General features: G+C 41.9%; 1 protein-coding gene across 4 annotated transcripts in view; it reads left to right on the forward strand.

The window, feature by feature from the left end:
- Nucleotides 1-2,677: 2,677 nt before the first annotated feature.
- The window catches only part of sptssb (serine palmitoyltransferase, small subunit B), a 36,336-nt gene continuing 18,196 nt past the window's right edge, over nucleotides 2,678-20,817 (forward strand). For 2 of the 4 annotated variants that reach the window (XM_041208031.1, XM_041208049.1), the window contains exons 1-4: nucleotides 2,678-2,810; nucleotides 10,351-10,447; nucleotides 15,070-15,161; nucleotides 16,400-16,498. The gene's annotated coding sequence lies outside the window, so the exon portion shown is untranslated. The remainder of the gene's footprint in view (nucleotides 2,811-10,350; nucleotides 10,448-15,069; nucleotides 15,162-16,399; nucleotides 16,499-20,817) is intronic. The other 2 variants (XM_041208058.1, XM_041208067.1) reach the window with 2 other exon arrangements.

Genomic DNA, 20,817 nt, shown 5'->3' on the forward strand with positions numbered 1-20,817 from the left:
TTAGGAAGAAGAATCTGAGCAGGATCTCTTGGACAGCTATCCAGAGTGAAGGTGTCTTGGATGCCTCCTCCCAAGGCACCCTCATGATGGCAACGGTGTGAAAGATGAACCAAACCACCACACAATTGGTATCATGCACCAGTGTGTACTATAAGGGTCTCCCCATGTGGTCCAGGTATCAGAAGCAGTGCTTCAGCACACAATGGTCTGATTCATAACAAAAACAAAAACAGAATTACCTGGAAAAACTCAGCAGGTCTGGCAGCATCGGCGGAGAAGAAAAGAGTTGACGTTTTGAGTCCTCATGACCCTTCGACAGAAGTTGAGTTCGAGTCCAAGAAAGAGTTGAAATATCATGGTCTGATTCATGATGTTCCTGGTGGCTCCATTGTTCTCATGATACTCCCAACTGCGGTGGTCATCAACCTTGTGTCCTTAAGAGCCACCTTCTGGTTGTTCCTGGAGATGGGAATAGTGGGACTGCCTCAGAATGAGAGGCATAGTGACTACTGCTGACATGATGTACTGTGCATTCAGGGCTTCCATAGTGTCCAAAGCCCAATTTTACTGCTCACAGCAGATGGGTTGTTGTTAGAACCATATCTGGGTCTGACAGTAGCAAAGATAGATAATTGGCCATTTTGGTGAGCGAATTAAACATTTACACTAATGGAATATTAACATAACCTGTGGAATAGTGGGGCTACATAAATTACGCACTCCTCCCATCCCAGTCAGTGTCAAAATGCACCTCCAATAATGCTTGAGAATTGTGTGCTGATAAATTAACAGTGTTCTTACAAGAATTGCAAGACAAACATGTTTTTTAATCCTGACAAAGCTCTCCCGTCTTTTTCAAAGTGTGAAGTAGCATGAATTAATCTCGATGGTGTCAAAGTAAACAACATGAACAAAGAATGCACCCGACCCAGCAAGAGAGAAAAGTCAGTGCTGAAACGCAGTTGGGATGAGCATTAGAAGATGTGTAACCTGAGAAGATCTGCTAGAGTATCTGAGCAATACTTATAATGACTTTCGTATTATCTTCTGTGTAAACAGGATAGCGATCATGATCAGTCATTGATCTCTAACTAAACACAGATAGGATGAGAACACTAGCTTATCCTTTCAAGTGTCTCATGTGGGTGCATTGCTCGTGCTACTCACTCTTCCAGTTACAGAACCTACCCATGGTGCTGCTGAGTTGGGTAACACTAAGTCCTCCTCAGGGATCCATTTGACCTCAGGTGGATCCCACGTCCCTGTACAGGCTTAAAGAGGCTTCTGAAGCCCCAATGAGTTGTGAATTTTTGCTGTAAGAACAGGCAGCAATTTCTCGATCAGCCCTACTAACAGTATCAGTAACAGCAGTTTAAATGAGCTATTCCTCTAATGGCAAGCCTCTGCCTATGGCTGACCTCAGGCTTTCTTCTTTCCCCCTTTAAGTTCTGAGCACATGCTAGATTTAGACCTCAATGTGGTGCACTCACCTCATCTAATTTGAGGAGTTCCTGATGCTGCATCTGACCTGTACGCTACTGGTAGGGCTATTGCCAGGGGAAAGTGGCCTTTAATTGACTCCTTAAATATTTCAAGTTAGCTTCCCGGCACTGCTGTGCAGGTTGCTGACAACACACACAACCCACACCTGGGAAAAATGGGAGGGGGCGAGAAGATGTTGAATACCATCCCGCGCCTTTTTTACCAATTTCTCCAAGCCACCCCATACTACCACCACCAAACCCAGCTCCAACATTCTGAGTATTTCTCCGTGCAACATATTTATTTGAAGAGTAGCAGATATTTTGAGTAGCTTACCATACAAGATCACAAAAGTAAAAGCATATGCATCATTCAGAATATGGCCAGTTGCCATGATAAGCAAGTTAATGACCTGAGGGCAAAGCTTCAATTTAACCAAATTACCTTTTCTCATTCCCTGATTTTACTGATCTCCAACAGCCTACCAAAACATTTTCTAAAATGCCCCAAATGTGAAACCTGCTATTAATCACATAAATTAACAAAAATATATTGCTTCTCCAAGAAATAAGACAACTTAGGGGAAGTTCATTACCATCTTTTTTTCAAAGTGACTCAGTGTGATACATTAAAACAGGTGTAAACTGGTACAAGCAGGTTAATTCTGCCCTCCTCAATCAGATTTCAACCAAACACCACTTCTGGTTCACACTTTATTCCCTAAATAGTCATAAAAATTACTTCTTCCCTTGAATATACATTGTAGATACACAAAACAACAAAATACACCATGAGCATATAAAACAGGCCCCTGCCTTTTTAGATATTTTTAATTCTCTGTCTGACTCAAATGTTGCATGTGTGTATGAGTCTCCACATTACATTCTAGCTGATGTGATGCTAGTTTCTCAAAGCACTTATTAACCTGGGGTTGTGACTGGTGTGGGAGACCTATTAAATATAAGTGGCTGCCAGGGTTAACCAGCTGGCTTGCTGCCACTTTCATTTGTGACTATGTGAATCCCCACCATAACATCTAATCTTGGTTTGTCATCAACCCATTCAGTGCAATTCTGGGGAATTAGGGAGGTGCCTACTTCTCCAAGGAGATGCGTGAGTTTCTGCATTACTGCTGGTTATCAGTAACCCGTGTTTTTATTAGTCAATCATCTCAATTGCTTACAATAGTAAACGGGGGCAGGTGTGGCAAAAACAACTGCCTAACAGTTACAGGACCTGTTTCACTTTAGATAAACCATCTTCACACAGTTTTTTCTCAACCACACAGAAGCAGCAACAGTTTGTTAAATATCCCATGTTTTGGAAAGGTGAGACTTCATTTTGTTGCTTAAATTCTGACAAAGTGTTGTTAACTGAAAGCTGTGTTAAAACTCGGTTGTAAGCTAATGCAAGATATTTCTAGCACATGTATGTGGCAAGACCTGTCTTTCTAGTTTTCTGTACTAAATCTGGTCTGAAGCTTCTATTCCTTTAACAAAAACTTACTGTGTGTGTTAGGTGAACATTTTTATGGTCACTGTTCAAATTTACTGTAACTTAAATCAATACATACAAATAAACCAATCTTGATACTATAGTTTCAATTTGTCTGAAGGCTGACTAGCCGTATCAAAATCAACCTCCAATCATAAGTATTTTTAAACAGAGCCAATCAGTTTCTAAATGCAGTTTCTAATCATTCTTTCAGGGATAATGTCATAATTTCAGACATTATTCATCCTCTTGTCACTTTAAAAAAAAGCATGTTACTTATAAGTCTCAAGTAATCAGAAGTGGAGAATATACAAGAGACTTTTTTAAAAAGGGAGAAATGTGTGCTTCTATAGTGTGCTACGATAGACAAACTAGCTGTGACAATGTACCTGCAGTAGTGATCCTTCTGTGTTAAGATTGACGTAAAAGAAAATGTTTGGTAATCTGGTTGGGTAGTTCACAATTGTGTAAAATGGCTCAAAGCCATTTGAGAGAATCCTAGTTTACCAACTAAGCCTTGCACATGCTGGTAACATTTGCTACAGAGAAACACACGAACTTACGAACATACAAATTAGGAGCAGGAGCAGGCCACTTGGCCCCTCGAGTCTGCTCCGTCTTTCAATATGATCACAGCTGATATAATTGTAACCTCAACCCCACATTCCTGCCTACTCCCGATAACCTTTTACCCCCTTGTTAATCAAGAATCTATCTAGCTCTGCCTTAAAAGCATAATCAAAGACTCTGCTGCCAATGCCTTTTGAGAAAGAGCGTTCCAAAGATTCTGAGAGAAAAGCATTCTCATCTCTGTCTTAAATGAACAACCCATTATTTTTAAACAATGGCCTCCTAGTTCTAGTTTCTCCCACAAAGGGTAAGATCCTCCCCACATTGACCCTGTCAAAACCCCTCAGGATCTTAAAGGTTTCGATCAAGTCGCCTCTTACTCTTCTAAACAACTGTGGATACATGTCCAACCTTTCCTCCTAAGACAACTCACCCATTCCTGGTATTAGTCTAGTAAATCTTCTCAGAACTGCTTCTAACACATTACATCTTTCCTTAAATAAGGAAACCAGAACTGTACATAATACTCCTGATGTGGTCTCACCAGTGCCCTATACAATTGAACCATAACCTCCCTACTTTTGTAACCAATTCCACTCACAATAAATAATAACATTCAATTAGCCTTCCTAATTACTCGCTGTACTTGCATACTAGCCTTTTGTGATTCATGCACTAGAGCACCCAGATCTCTCTGAACGTCAGAGCTCTGCAATCTCTCACCACTCATCAGGACACTCACAAGATTACCAATATAAAGGAGAAAACAATAATTTATATGAAAAACTCACCTATGAACTGGAGCAGTCAAATGAACTCCCCTTCCTTGATGTACTAGTTGAGAAACCTGCCAGGGGATTCTAAGTGCCCTGCTACAACATCTTTAATAATATCTTCTAACATTTTCCCTATGACAGATGTTAGGCTAACTGGCCTATAGATCCCTTCTATCTGTTTTCCTCCCTTTACATTTGCTATTTTCCAATCCAATGGAACCCTCCTCGAATCTAGGGAATTTTGGAAAATTATAACCAATGCATCAACTGTCTCACTAGCCACTTCTTTCAAGACCCAAGGGTGAAGTTCATCCGGACCTGGGGATTTGTCAGCCCACAGCCCCAACAATTTGTTCAATTCCACTTCCTGGTGATTTTAATTTTCCTGAGTTCCTCCCTCCCTTCCATTTCCTAATTTACAGCTAATTCTGGGATGTTATTTGTGACCGATGCAAAATACCTGTTTAATTCATCTGCCATCTCCCTACTTTTCATTATCAATTCCCCAAACGCACTGTCGGACTAACGCTCACTTTTTTAACTCTTTCCTTGTTTAGATATCTATAGAAACTCTTTATATTACTAGATAGCTTTCTCTTCTACTCTAATTTTTCCCTCATTAATCTTTCTGTCATTCTTTGCGATTCTTTATATTCTTTCCAATCTTCTGACCTGCCACCAATTTTTGCATAATTATATGCTTTTCCTTTAAGTTTGATACTGTCTTTAACTTCTATAGTTAACCAGGGATGATAGGCCCTGCCCATGGAATTTTAATTTGTCATTGGGATGTGTTATATTCTGTGTATTCTGAAATATCCCTTTAAATATCTGCCACAGAACATCTATTGATTTATCCCTTAACCTCATTTGCCAGTTCACTTTAGCTAGCTCTGCTGTCATGCCTTTATAATTGCCCTTATTTAAGTTTTAAAAACTCTTCGACGCACTCGTCTCTCCCTCAAAATGAATATAAAATTCAATCATATTATAATCGCTGCTACCGAGGGATGCCTTCACTATGAGGTTATCAATTAATCCTATCTCATTGCACAATACCAGCCTCTGTTATCTCCAGAATGTGCTGTTCTAAGAAACTATCCCGAAGACATTCGATCAACTCCTCATCTACGCTACCTTTGCCCATTTGATTTTTTCAGTCTTTATGTGGATTAAAATCCCCCATGATTATTGCCATACCTTTCTGACAAACTCCCATCATCTCTTCTTTTATACTCTTGTCCTACCATGAAGTTACAATTATGGGGCCTGTACACCACCCCACAAGTGACTTCTTGTCTTTATCATTTCTCATCTCAAACCAAACTGCTTCTACATCCTGGTTTTCTGAACCTGGGTCATCACCCTCTAATGTGCTAATAGCATCTTTTATTAACAGAGCCACCCCTCCACCTTCTACTACCTTCCTGTCCTTCCTAATGTCATGTATCCTTCAATATTCAGGTCCTAATCTATGTCATCATGTAGCCATATTTCTGTAATGGCTATCAGATTGTACTTATTCATTTCTATTTGTGCTATGAGTTCATCTGTTTTGTTTCAAATGCTATGTGCACTTAGATACACAGCCTTCAGTTTTGTCCTTTTATTATTTTCTGTAGCATCTAGCCTTATGTACTGATTTACTCTTAGATTTGTGCTCTCTGTACCTTCCGGTCATGGTCTGTTTATCATTTCCCATATTAGTACCTTTCTCTCTTACCTCTTTGGTTTACCACACCTCCCAGATTTGATACCTTGCCTCCACTATTCAGTTTAAAACCCTCTCTACTTCCCTACTTATGTGGCTCACGAGGACACCAGCCCCAACACGGTTCAAGTGTAGACCATCCCAACAGTACAGATCCCACTTTCCCTAGTACTGGTGCCAGTGCACAACAAACCAGAACCCACTTCTCCCACACTAGTCTTCGGGCCAGACATTCATTTCTCTAATCTTATTTGTCCTATGTCAGTTTGCACATGGTTTAGATAATAATCCAGAAATTCTCTCTTATCTGTTTCTTCATTTGGTGCCAAGCTTGTCATACTGACTACGCTGAGCATCCTTCCTCATCCTGCCTATGTCGTTGGTACCTATATGGACCACAACCACTGGATCTTCCCTCTCCCACTGGAAGTTCCTCTCCATCCCTGAATAAATGTCCCGAACCCTGGCACCAGGCAGGCAACATAGCCGTCTGGACTCTCTCTCCTTGATACAGAGAACACGGTCAACCCCCCTCACAATACTGTCCTCTACTGCCACTACATTCCTTTGTGCTCCTCTCAATTGAATAGCTTCCTGTACCACAGCACCATGGTCAGTCAGATCATCCACCCTGCAGCCCCCACCCTCATCCAAACAAGCTGAAAGAACCTCAAACCTGTTGGACAATTGCAGAGGCTGACACTTCTGAAGTCCTGCCCTCTGGGTCCCCTTACCTCCTCCAGCTACAGTCGCACCCTCCTGTTCCTAACCACTTCCAAATCAGAAGACCTTATCCTAAGGTCTGTGATGGCCTCCTGGTACAAAGGTAACTCTCCCCCTCCCTGACGTGTCCAGCTCAATGACTCTGAGCTGAAGCTCCTCAAGCCGCAGGCACTTACTGCAGATGTGTTTGCCCTAGATGACACTGGCATTCAGGGGTTCCCACATGCTGCAACCATGACACATCACCTGTCCTGCCATACCTATGTGCTTTAATTAATTACTTAATTATTTTATTCAATTATTTATTTTCTTTTATATATTTATTAATCTTATCACAAATTCCTGTCCTATTTTAAATCTTAGGAATAGAAAAGACCTTGACCACTTACCAGATACTCACCAAACAGCTAGCTTATTCCCCTGTAGTAGAGCAAGAACCAGTTCCTACCTGGTGAAAAAGTTAGAAAAGGCAAAGGATCATCTTCCTCCCCTCCACACTAAACTCCCTCAGCTCACCAAACTTTCACGTTCCATTGAAGTTGCACACTCAGTACAGATCCTGCTGAGAATGTCTAGATTTATATTCTCTAAACAAAGGAACCAGCTGAGCCCAGGTACAGCAAAACTTGTTCAACCTAGTTTCTTCAATTAACTATTTCAGCTGCTGCCAGTGGATAGCTTCCCTGCATAGGCCTCTGGATGATACTTAGAATTTAAACAGTACTTGCAGTTAAACAGTACTTGTAGTGAAATGTAAAATACAAACAATATTAGATTTTTAGAAAGGTATTTAAGCTTCCCTCAGTTCACCAAACTCTCACACAATAGATTTTTGGTGGGGGAGGGCAATTACCAGCCACACAAAGCAGACTTCAAGTGGTGTAATATAGTTCTGAAAGAGTCAGCACTGTCTCAACCTGGCTGCAGAATGGAATATGTTTCAAGCATAATAGTAAGCCATGAATGTTTAATAAAACATGCATATTACAAATAATATGCAGAGCATAGAGCTCCTAGAATGGATATACTTTTCTTCATCCTCCTTTGCACTTTTTCCTACAGCATTTAAAGCCTTCATTATGTGCAGACATCAAAACAACATAATATTACCCAGTGTGACGGTACCAAGCTCAACAATAACTTGCATTTATACAGTGCCTTTAACATAGTAAAACATCCTTAGGTGCATCAGAGGAGTATTAGCAAACAAAAATTTACACCAAACCACATAAAGAGATATTAGGATAGCTGACCAAAAATTTTTGGTAGAGGTAGATTTTAAATGAGGGTCTTATTAGGAAAGGGAGGGTGAAAGGAGAGAATTCCAGAACTTGAGACTAAGCAGCTGAAGGCATGACTATCAATGATGGGGCAGTAGAAATTGGGAATATACAAGAGGCCACAATTGGAGGAGCACAAAAGTCTTGAAGGGTTAGATGACATTTCCACTAGGCCATGCAAAAAAAGAAATTAAATGACAGCATACTGCCACAGCCAACAAATAAATTTTAAAAGGAACATTGGTTGTAGGACTGGATTAGGTCACAGAGATATGAAGAACCAAGATCATGGGGGATTTGGACAGCAATTCCCATATAATATTTTCTGTAGCCTAAATACTGTTGTAGGATGATGTGTGTCATTCAGTAGGTCTCATGAAGAGGTTCTGAGTCTGGTATTTGTTTAACATTAAATGTTTATTAACTATAAGTAACTATATAATATATATACAGTATAAGATCTAAGGTAGGAGCTATCTCCATGTTTGCCTCTATACAAGTCTCTGTACAGTACAAGACTGCCCTCTAGACTTGGGCCATGTGTTTCTTTACATCACAGCATGGGTAGTACTGTACTCAGTCCCACGTTAACAATTTCAATGCCAGGCCCTTATACCATATCTGTCCCCAAGTCTTTATCCAACATATTTACAATGCATTCCTGTTTACCCAACATATCTACATTACTTCTACCACCCCTTCTCCTCCGCGCCCCCCCCCATCATATCTCTGGCCTGAATTTTATGGCACCATAAAATGCGATGAGCCATTCTGAACTCCATTGATTTCGACTAGGTTGTAAACTCCCACTGTCATAAAATTCCGCAACCTGTGCTCCAGGTGGTCTTGAGGTTTTATAACTCTTCCAGATCTTGTCTTTAAAACAGTTGGAGGAGTGGTGGATTCCATTGTACTTATCAAACCTTGATGAATAGGAGATTGTTTTGGATGTGGTTGTTCTAGCATTTGGATGGTTGATCTTAACTCCTTTTTTGCATTCTTTGGTTTGAACTGCTCCTTCTCAACTCCCCAGCTGGTGTTATAAATGGCCATTGGTTTATCCCATTCTTTACAGGGAGGACGAACTCGCAGCTCATCTACAATGCTGATTCTGTTTATCTTCCTACATGCAATTGACTGTGATGCACATTGGGATGGATGATGACTCTTCCTATTGTGTGGGTGTGGCTTATCAACAGGCTCACCTTGCAGTTTAGTTTTCTGTGCAACAGTGTTCTCATTGGTTTGCTTCCTCACCTTGCTGAGGTGTGCTGCAGTAGATTGATGGCTGCTGCTCTGTTCCAGCATCAACTGGTTAACAGTTGTACTGGCTGGAGGTTGCAGCATTGTATTGTGATGTTTTGAGGTATCTGACCAACAGATGTCAGAGCCGGAGGCTGAGACTGTTCTTGCTGCTGGCTCATCTCTTGGTTGTCTTCCAGTCAAGGTGTCATGGTAATCACTTGAGTAGTTGGCTGGTCTGACCAATGAGGAGCTTCTGGCACCTACAAACCGGCTCTACAAAAAGTGAAGACAATTCAGAGCTGAAGTTCCAGTCGAGAGTATCTTTTCTTTTGGGGCTTTCAGGAACTTGCCGTTCTCTATAGTTGACAACAGAGGTTGCTTTTACATCTTATGCCATTTTAAGAAGATTCAGGGCAACACAGGCATCTCTGCTCAGAAGAGAAAAAGGCTGGTTATGGACAACGTACATGACTTCAAAGATTTGTTTGCTACCATGCCTTAATTGTTCCACAATTATGCCTATAACCAGACGTTGGTTTCGTCCAGGCCCATAGAGTGGTGCGAATATTGCTTGTAGCCAGTGGCCTTGAGTGTCCCTGCTATTGCTATTTTACTAGCTAGACAATGGGAGATTTTCTGTACCATGGCTTGATTTCATCTCTTAAGATGAATCTATGCTGTAAACAGATTTTGGATTGCCTGACAATCTGAATGTCAAATTTTCCTTAGCTTGAAGCATGTCTGCGAGTGCATCGTCCACCACTCTGATAGAATTCTGTTCCTGATTGGCTCTGATTTCAGGTCACTGTAGTTACAGCCTTTAGCCATTCTGTACAGCTCATTTATGAAAGAGTCAATAGCTTCTCCTGGCTGTTGGATATGCTTGTTAAACTTTGCTCTTTCAAGGAGCTTTTTACTGCTCAAATTAAAATTGGTGTCAAATAATTTTAAAACTTCATCAAATTTTGCTGAGGATTCATGGATTCCTTGCCTTGCTATTATATCAGCTATTGGACCTAACAAATAAAGCAGTGTGTTAACCCGTTCAGCTTCTGTTTTTTTTTTCCAGGCCTGAACGAATCATTTACCTGAAGAATCTCTTTCTCTAATGTCTGCAAATTTGTGACTGGTCTGGGCCTTGGATGAGTCCAAACTGATCTGGGAAGGTAGATTTTTGATCCATGGTCATTTAAAATTAAAATTGTGTATAGCTTCAAATGATGTAAGGAAATCCAAGATGGCAATACTGTATGCTTCTTCTCAATGAGGTTTCCCATGCTTTCTGCTGTTAGTGGGCTCCCGCAGTAATGGTGTTCACAATTCCTTTGATTTTAATTTTCAGCAGTGACTCGCTGGTTCGACCTTTCTGAGTCTTCCCCACAGTATCTAACTATTTCAGTTTTTGAAACAGTAAATTCATGGCTTTTTCTGGGGTATAAAATGCTAATTTTTAAAATTTTAATTAACCTTTTTCTGTTCGGGGTGAACTTAGCCGTGTAGTCAGATGTCCACTCAGGACTTGAACAGTTCGTGGTGCTTCTTAAAATGCCAATATGACTCTTAGTGATTTAAAAGCTTTTTGAACTCATTCTGGCCAAGAAGTTTTTTTTTTCTAAGCTTACTCCTGTTAGGTCTTCTGACTCTGCACTCTCTGTATATTGAAGCTAGACTTCCATGGGATTTAATGGAGTCTCCTGCTGTAGCATGGATTTTATTTCTGCCTTCTGTTTCTAATCTTGCTTTGGAGCTTTTCTCTGGTGGTCTCCATGTGGAGAATTTTCTCCCCATCGGGGGGCTTGGACAGGAGTGGGCCAATTAAGGCCTGCCCAGCCTGACGTGCATCCAGGAGCGCTAAGTGGGCGAGGGGAGTAGGCTGAGTCAGGGCCTGCGCTTGCAGAAACCTCCCTGAGGCAAGGAGCTGCCTCGGGGATTAGTTGGATTTTTAAAAATTTTAATAAAGAAAAAAAGATTACGTCCCCTCATGACAGTGCCACATGAGCTGGGACATGTCAATGGACTTCAATAAAAGCTTTTATTCAATTTATAAACACTTCATGAAACCTCATCCTGCCCCGTGGATGAAGTTTCATGATAAATGCAAAGGCCGCCAGGGCTCTTCGCCTGCCCGCCAACCTTAAGATTGAATGGGCAGCTCCATTAATTCCTTTAATTGACATTTAAATGGCCTTAATAGGCCTTTGACAATTTGGCAGGCGCGCAGCCGACTCCGGCGCATGCACACTGAACTGAAGATCTGAATGATGCATGGTGATGTCGGCACACACGCCCGATGTCACCATGCCTCATTTTACGTGTTGGTGAGCGGGCCCCGCCCCCACTCACTGACCCAAAATTTTGGCTCATCTGTGTCTTCACTTTGGGTGCCTTCAGTCAGCTCAGAATGCTGCTCTTTACTTTTCACTCCTTCACTGTTACCATGTTGTAAGATGTTGTGTGCATATTGGTAGGTGGCATGAAGAGATTCTGAGTCTGGTATAGTTTAACAGTGGGTGTTTATTAACTACTAGTAACTAATTACGTATGCACAGTAGTAGGTCTAAGCTGGGAGCTGTCTCTATTCTTGCTTCTACACACGTCTCTGTCCATTACAAGACTGCGCTCTAGACTCAGGTAATGTGTTCCTTCATATCAGTGTGGCAGTACTGTACTCAATCCCACGTTAACCCTTTCTATGCCAGACCCTTATACTACAGGTATCATGCTTTTGATTTTATACTCATTGATGTAACCTGTACAACCTAAAACCCTATTTTTCCCCATCACTATCTCATTCCTACTTAAACAGCATTAATAAGGAATCAGTATTTACCCCCAATATCTTTCTCGATCTGTTATCCTTCATGAGTAACCTGCATGATATAAATACGCCTAATGTTTTCAACTTCAAAAGCTTCATTAATGGATTTAACTATTGACAATGAACAAAAAACTGACTTTATTCTCACATTTTGCTAACTTATTCCTTTTTTAGAGGGTTAGTAATTCTTGGAACAGAGCTAGACTAGCAAGCAGAGCTACCTGTTTTTTTTTCTCCTGGCATCTAACTTTATTCCAGCTAAAAATAGGAATATTGGACAAAGAGTCATGAGAAAGCTGTAGACAGACCCATAATATGCAATCATCTGTATCTTGTGTAAGTTGTGTTTCGGATCATAAATGGAATGTCTATTCTATCTCTTGTGAATTTTTGTCCCTGCACTACAGTGTAGATAAGTAATTAAAATAAGTTGATGGAGTTGTTGAATTGGAATGGGAATTAAATGATCATGATTTTTTTTAGTTCTTCATGGGGTGTGAGCATTGCTGGCAAGGCCAGCATTTATTACCCATTGCTAATTGCCTTTGAGAAGGTGATGATGAGCTGCTTTCTTAAGCACTACTGTCCATGTGGTTAGATGCACTCACAATGCTGTAAGGGGGGTGGGGGGTGGGGGGGGGGGGGGTGGATTTCCAAGATTTTGCCCCAGTGATAGTGAAGGAGCAGCAATATAGTTCCAAGATAGGAGGGTTCATGAGTTGGCGGGAACTTACAGATGGCAGTGTTCCCATGCACTTGCAAGTCCCCGCCAATTTGTTTTACTAAGTGGTAGAGGTCAAAGGTTTGGAAGGTGCTTTCAAAAGAGTCTTGGCGAGTTGCTACAAGTTCCTTTGGTGTGTCTTTTCTTGATTGTGCACCATTTGTATAAGACTTGAAATCTATGTGATGGAGATGAGCATCACATCTTGATAGTGTATAATTTCGTTGTGCAGAAGCTGTATACTGATGATGTCACATTAATAGAGTTGAGCAATTCCAGTTGTATCCTTGTTTTCAGTGTTATAACACTAAAGGGAGTGGAACAGTACCATCCCAAAATAAATTTTAAAATATAGTACATTTATTTGGATTTATTAATTATTACATAAGAAAAATATCATCTTGGGAGGCCAATACCAGTACAACATGGAGGTAAGAATTCCTTAAATTGCTGTTTAGTATCATCATAAATGAATTTGTCAAGCTTCCCAATGTAAAACTTAATTCTTCTCAAAATTTTACTAGAAATACAAGTATAGCACATCTTCACAAACATGTTTCTAATAGTAAATAAAAACAGACAATGCTAGAAATATTCAGCAGGTCAGGCAGCGCCTGTGGAGAGAGAAACAGAATTAATGGGCTGGGTTTTTCCATCCTGCACATGCCCCATGCGGCCTCAATTTCAAAACTTCCCCTCCATTCCTGACCCATGCCATCTTCTCCTGTGTGAGAAAAATGTTGGGTCACGAACCTACACACGCATGCTGTAATGTCAGGGTCATTATTATGAATTCCTAAGGGAAATTTAAATTCATGCCCCACAATATTTTGGTCATGAGTCGAGGGAGTTGTAAGTCCCTGGGACCCTACTAGGTAAGTCAGTTCATGAACCTTGGAAAATGCTGCTGAGAAGTTGGGAATATTCTGACAGGTAAGTTTAAATGGTCTTCAATTGTCATTATTAAATGCTGTCTGATATGTTAAATTTGTATTTAAGCAGTGATGGATCATAGGGCTCTGTGGTGAGAAAATAACTTGACTACTACATTGACCAGCATTGCTTAAGTGTTGCGATGCATAAGAGTACTTTTCACATTGCAAAAAATGGTTTTCTGCAGTCAAAATAATTGAAAATTGTGGCAGGGAACGGTCATGATCTAAACACTGAATTAAAATTCAAGACTGCAGAAAGTTAAACAAAACTTTCCTTCTGTTCCTGGACTTCTTTGAATGACAGGCCATCTGCTGTAGTTTAGAAAAAAAACCAAGTCATCTGTTCCTTCAATTTCAAAAGCGCCCATTGTATTGAGTTCTAATGGTTTGTTAACAGCTTTATGAATCTTGGCTGAATTCCAAAGCTGTTGATGGTCTGAACACAGCAGGGTATTATTCACACAGTTGGCCAGGATACTGAGAAATTTGTGTGACTGACAGTTTTATTAGGTTAAAAAAGGATTATCTATCTTTCATGGGGCAACGGGGTTTTGAGGGAGGGGTGAGAGGTGAGAGCTAAGTGGCCAGATAGAGAACTGAGGTGGAACTTGTGGCCAGCCCATCTCAGCACAAGCCCACCTCTGTCACTGCCTTGGGCCTGGCTAGGGACAAAGTAGACCCAGACCTTGCCCATCCATAACTCTCAGAGATGAAACTTCTGTGGGAGTGGGTGGAGGTGATGGGTTTGGTATCAAGAAGTCAGGAAGAAGCAGAGGGGAAGATTTGGCCCAACATTTCAGGTCAATGACCTTTCATCATGCTCTGTTGAAAGATCACAGACCTGACATGTTAATTTTGTTTCTCTCTCCATGGATGCTGTCTGGCCTGTTGAGTATTTCCAGCATTTTCTGCTTTTATTTCAGATTTCCAATGTTTGCAATATTTTACTTTTACATTTCTAATGCTGTTGCAGATAAAAACTCTCATTTTTGAAGTGCTACTGGTATGTTATTTTTAAACTTATTCCTGTTCTGCAGGATATAAAGTGAAATAATAGATATTTATAACGCAGATATTAGAAACAGAGTGCTGGTTGGATGGCACTCTCCATAAACTCACTTTTGTCCTTTCATTGTCAGAACATAATCTGCACCAAAAATTAAAATGAATCACTCCAGGGATCTCTAACTTCATAAAGGAAAGCTATAAAATGATCAGCCTAATGCTGAAATTCTTTATGTGGAATGCCCTAAAGCTATTGTCCATATTCTAACACTATTCTTTTAATCACTTTGTTACAACTGTGGGAGAAAGCAGCATCCAGAGTGCGGCAGAGTTTTCTGACCGGCATCGTGGCAATTAGGCAAATTAGGAAACTGAGATCTCAAAGTCACTGTTCCAATCAGGTACGTCAATAGTTCATGTGAGAATGTACAATATGACAGTCCTTCTGTAAAGATGGCTCCAGAGACATCCAGTAATTTTAATAGTGTGGGCTGAAACAGTTTTACAGTAATTTAAAACATTGGATCATAATCATAAAAATCTGTTGAATTGTGGAAAAACTTGCCTAGCTCAAGAAGTTCATTGACATATTGTGGTAGGGAATGGTGGCAGATTTAGTTTTGAAGTTCCAGAAAATGTGTATTTGCAAAGCCACATCTGATCTTGGCTTTGCAAGGTTGAAAAGACAAAACTCAACTCAGAATGGAAGTGATGTTCATTTTTTTTTCAATTATTAATTCCTGAGATGTGAACATCGCTGGCAAGGCCAGCATTTGCTGCCTATCCCTAATTGCTCTTGCAAAGATGGCAGTGAGCCGCCTTCTTAAACCATTGCAGTCTATGTGGTGTAAGTACACCCACAATGCTGCCCGGAAGGGAGCTCCAGGTTTTTGATTTAGCGACAGTGATGGAACGGCAGCATAGTTCCAAGTCAGGATAGTGTGTGGCTTGGGAGGGAACTTGCAGTTTGTGGTGTTCCTATGCATCTGCTGCTGTTGTTCTTTTAGATAGTAGTGGTCACAGCTATCAAAGCTGCTACCAAAAGAACTTTAGTGAGTTGCTGCCGTGCAGTTTGTAGAAGGCATACACTGTTGCCACTGTAAGATAGCAGTGGAGGGAGTGAATGTTTAAGACAGCGGTGAAGTGTCGATAAACCAGACTGCTTTGTCCTGCATGGTGTTGAGTTTCTTTAGAGTTGTTACAGCTGCACTCAGACAAGTAGAGAATATTCCATAATGTTCCTGACTTGTGCCTTATAGATGGAGGAGGGGATTGGGAGAGTCAGGGGGTGAATTACTCATCACAGAATTCTCAGGCTCTGACATGCTGTTCTAGCCACAGTATTTATATAGCTGGTCCTTAAGTTTCTAGTCAATGGTAATCTCAGGATGTTGATGGTGGGGGAATTTAGCAAATGTAATGCCATTAAACGTAAAGGGAAGATGCTTAAATGCACTCTTATTGACGGTCGTTGTCTGGCACTTTTGTGGTGCAAATGTTACTTTATCACACATCATGGATTCAATCATTTAAAACCTTTCTTAATGTAAAATGATTTGTGCAGGAGTCACTTCTATTTTTAATAATGAACCAAATGGACACACTGTTATCACAAAACTGTCTGTCAATGTCATTTCAGCTGACTTGCCACGAAAGAAATACTTTACTGCCGCCTGTACCAGAGATTACATATATTTGTGTTAGGACAGCCTGCACTTATTGGAATAAGAGCTATTGGGTAAACATTTATTTTATTGTAATTCCTGTGGTTTTAAGCAGCTAGTCACACATCCAATCATCACATACTTCATGGAACTTATTGGGACTTTTTGTCCCCACATCTGTGGGTGTGTGTGAGTTTGTGTGTCTGCATTTTAATGGAAATGTTACATGTGTTATGCCTGCTACACGTTGTTTGGCTACAAAGCAGGTTGGACTATAGAGTCAAGAGATGTACATGATTTAGTCTGAAGCCAAACTATTGGCATCAGGTGTAATATCATCTGGAGTAAACTGCTTTGTACTGCTTCAGCTTTGAGCTCACTGCAGTGTAACTTGAATAGGTAAAGAGCTCGAATTGCTCGAGTAGTCTGTACTGAACTGCCTTTTAAGTTTTGAGTCTCGCAGTCATTCTACTGTTTGCAAATACTTCCTAAGCTGGGACTGCAAAGGCAACCCTTCCTTCAAGTGTGAGGAATTTGGGGTACTTTTGTGGTTGATTAGCTGCTCATTAAGTATTGAGATACATCTGTCAAGGTCTTGCAGGGAAGGTGGAAGAAGACTGCCACATCAAGATATTCCTGGTCATCATTGTTTGACACATCGCCAAAATCTGACCACCAACCTGTCAAACTCATATAGATAATGATTGCGCCCCAAGGTCCTCACATTAAATAGAATCATGCGCAGGCTTCTACCATCTGCCAAGACCTGTGGCGAAGGAGAATTTGTGACGGGGTCAGGGTTGTGAACCTAGGAGTCCCTAGTCAAGAATCTGCACACAGGTGACAGATACAGGAAGGTCAGTGGACCCCTGCATTAGGACATCTGTGACTGAACAGTCCATTTCAGGGTAGCATCTGTTCACCCCAACTTGGGAGAGGGCTAGAAAAGGCGGCCAAAAATAGGCTTTCTGGCTGGGGATCACCATCTTTGTGGTCAAAGAAAGAAAACTTCACATTTTGCAACTTGGAATGTTAGAAGTCTTACGAATAATCTCAAGAATGACCACCCAGAAAGAAGAACAGCAATCGTTATCACATTAACTATCAAGATTTCAAATTGATATCGCCACTCTCAGGGAGGCCCACCTTCCTGGGGAAGGAGAACTGAAGGAACAAGCGGGGGATACACCTTCTTAGGAAAGGAAAGGCTAACAGCAACCCTCGTATTCACAAAGTGAGTTTCGCCATCCGGAATAGGATCTTGGACACACTGCTACAACGCCTCAATTTTATAAATAAAAGACTGATGGCATTTCACCCTCAGCTTAGCAAATGCAAAACTGCATGGAAGCATCCTCAATCAAAACACTAGCATCTCCTGAATTATGTCATTGCTCGAGTCAAAGATCTAAGTGATGTCTGTATGATCAATCCATGCAGAGGACTGATGCATGGAGGGCAGATCATAGACTTGTTCAATTGGTAATGAACATCTACCTAAACATCACAAAATCCAAAAGTCCAAGAAGGAGAAAATCAATATCTCAGCCCTAAAGCAGCCTGATCAAAGAAAGGAATTCCAAGTGCAGCTCATGACTAATCTGGAAGGTTTGCACACATCCAACTCAATTCCAGAACAGCGGGATCAAATAAAGCCAATTGTACTGGACTCCTATGCCTAGACCTTCAGGTTCATCGTCACCAGGACTGGTTTAATGAAAACAATGCTGAAATATATGCCCTCCTAGAACAAAAACAAGCAGACTTCATTGCTTGGCAGGAGAACCCATGGTTGCAGATCAAGAAGGCAGCATTGTAACAGCTCAAGGCAGGTACCCAAAGATAAATCTGAGAAATAAAGGACATGTGGTGGGAAGAGATCCAACCATATCCTGCCCCTCCCTCAACCATATCTCCGTGGTGGCTACTATATCACAATTCCACGTGTCAATTGTCACGCTCAACTCATCCGTTTTACCTGTAATACTCCTGGCATTAGAGTCCATCCAGCCTTGCCTTACTCCCTTGAAACTTAATGCAGCTGTACTCCCTCTGACTTGATTGTTTTACTGTATTATGATGTGCCCCTATTCTGCTAACATTCTGTGTCCCCTCCCTGTACCAACTTATTTTAAACTCCTCCCAACAGCTCTAGCAAACCCGCCCGCAAGGAGGTTAGTCCTGCTCTGGTTCAGATGTAGACCATCATGCTTATACAGGCCCCACCTTCCCCAGAAATGGTCCCAGTGATCCAGGAATCTAAAACCCTCTCTCCTGCACCAACTCTTAAGCCACGTATTCATCTGTGCTATTCTCCTATTTCTGTGCTCGCTAGCACGTGGCACTGGGAGTAATCCAGAGATTACAACCCGAGAGGTCTTGCTTTTTAGTCTACTGCCTAACTCCCTGAATTCTTGATGCAAGACCTCATCCCTCTTTCTACCTATGTCATTGGTATCAACATGTACCATGATCTCTGCCTTATCACACTCCCACTTCAGGATGCTCTGCAGCCGTTCAGTGACATCCCAGACCCTGGCATCAGGGAGGCAACACACCATCCTGGAGTCACATTGACGGCCACAGTAGCACCTATCTGTTCCCCTGACTATAGAATCCCGTATTACTATTGCGCTTCCTCTCTCCCTCCTCTCCTGTACAGATAGGCTGCTTGTGGTACCAGAAGCTTGGCTCTGTCTGCACTCCCTGGAGGAACCAGCGCCCTCATCAGCCTCCAAAATGGAATACCGATTTACGAGGGGGACCCCAGGAGACTCCTGAAGTACCTGCCTGTTTCTCTTGGACTGCCTGGTGGTCACCCAGTCCCTTCCTTCCTCAAGTCCCTTCATCTGCGGTGCACCTCTCTAAACATGCTATCCAGGATGGTCTCAGACTTGCAGATGCTCCACAGTCTCCCCAACCACCATTCCAGCTCTGAAACCTGAGCTTCCAGGAACTGCAGCTGGACACACTTCTTGCACACATGCTGGTACCAAGCACTGGAAATGTTCCTGGCTTCCCACATGGAGCACGAGGAGCACACCACGGCTTTGAGCTCTCCTGCCATAACTTATCCCTTTAAATTAAACCTTTTAAATCAATTACTCTAGGGCCCTTCTTTCCTGATCCTCGTTACTACAGAATATATAAAACTATAAATCACAAAAAGACCTTAAACTATAAGTAATAAAAGTAGTAAATAGTTACCCGACACTTACCCAGTACTTACCAGTCATTTCTCTCCCTTGTAGCCTCTACTGCTGCAGCAGGGCAAGACCGCTCCCTGAAGATTTAAGAAGTTGGATAGCAAAGAAAAAATGCAAAGAGCACCTCTTCCCCTCTGCACCAAATTGCCAATACCTATACTCACCCTGGCTGTGTCTCTCCCTGCTCATGTGCTTCTAATAGTCCCTTTCTTAAATAGAGCTGAGGTGAGCTGAAATGACTCACACTAGTTAAGCTTCAGGGCCTAATCAGGCTTCAGGTGACTGACAGTTAACTGTCGCACAGTCAGCTACCTTACCAACCTTTTAACCAGACTACTGAACTTACAAAAATGAAATCACATCCTTCATCCTTAACATTGAGTTCAACTACCCCAGACCATGAACTGTCTTCTCTATCCTCATCCCCTGATCCCCCCTTTTTCTACATATATACACTTTCCCTCCCACCCATTTCCACTATCACCCTTTTAAATTTATTTGCACTCACTGTTCAATCCCCAGCCTCCAGCCCACCCTGATCCCCTCTCCCACACCATCAACCCCCCACCCCGCCACACCAGGGCCACCCACCCATCCTGACCCCCACCCCCAATGCCACCACCAGCACCTCCCATAGCCAGGACCACCACCATCAACACCACAGCCCCACCAACCACCCCCCCCCCACCCCCATCCACAACATCCCCCGCAATCTCTTCCTGCCTCCACCCACCATCGGCCCTCCACCCAGCCCCACCCACCCCACCCCCGCCAACAGCACACACCTCCACCCATCCCCAGCTCTGAAGAAGAGTCACTCGGACCCAAAACGCCAACTCCGCCCCTCCCTCCACAGACGCTGCCAGATCTGCCGAGCCCCTCCAGCAATCTTTGCTTTTGTTGCCTAAGATTAAACTAACTGCCTCAACCCCCTCGCTTTGCTTCCAGTGCAAGTACAGTGAAGTCAAGAAACTGACTGCAACAACATGCAGTCAAAACATATAATTATTTCAGCAAATAAAAAAAGACACATCTAAATGTACAATATCTTCATCAAGTTCATATATTGTTCAAGCAATAAAAGCTGGTCAGGACAGCAGGAGAGCATCTTTCTCCTTTTTGAAAAGTGCCAAGACATTTTGAACATTCACCTGAGAAGGCTGACAGGATATCAATTTATTGTCTCA

This window comes from Carcharodon carcharias, chromosome 2 (assembly GCF_017639515.1).
Source record: "Carcharodon carcharias isolate sCarCar2 chromosome 2, sCarCar2.pri, whole genome shotgun sequence".
Lineage (NCBI taxonomy): Eukaryota > Metazoa > Chordata > Chondrichthyes > Lamniformes > Lamnidae > Carcharodon > Carcharodon carcharias.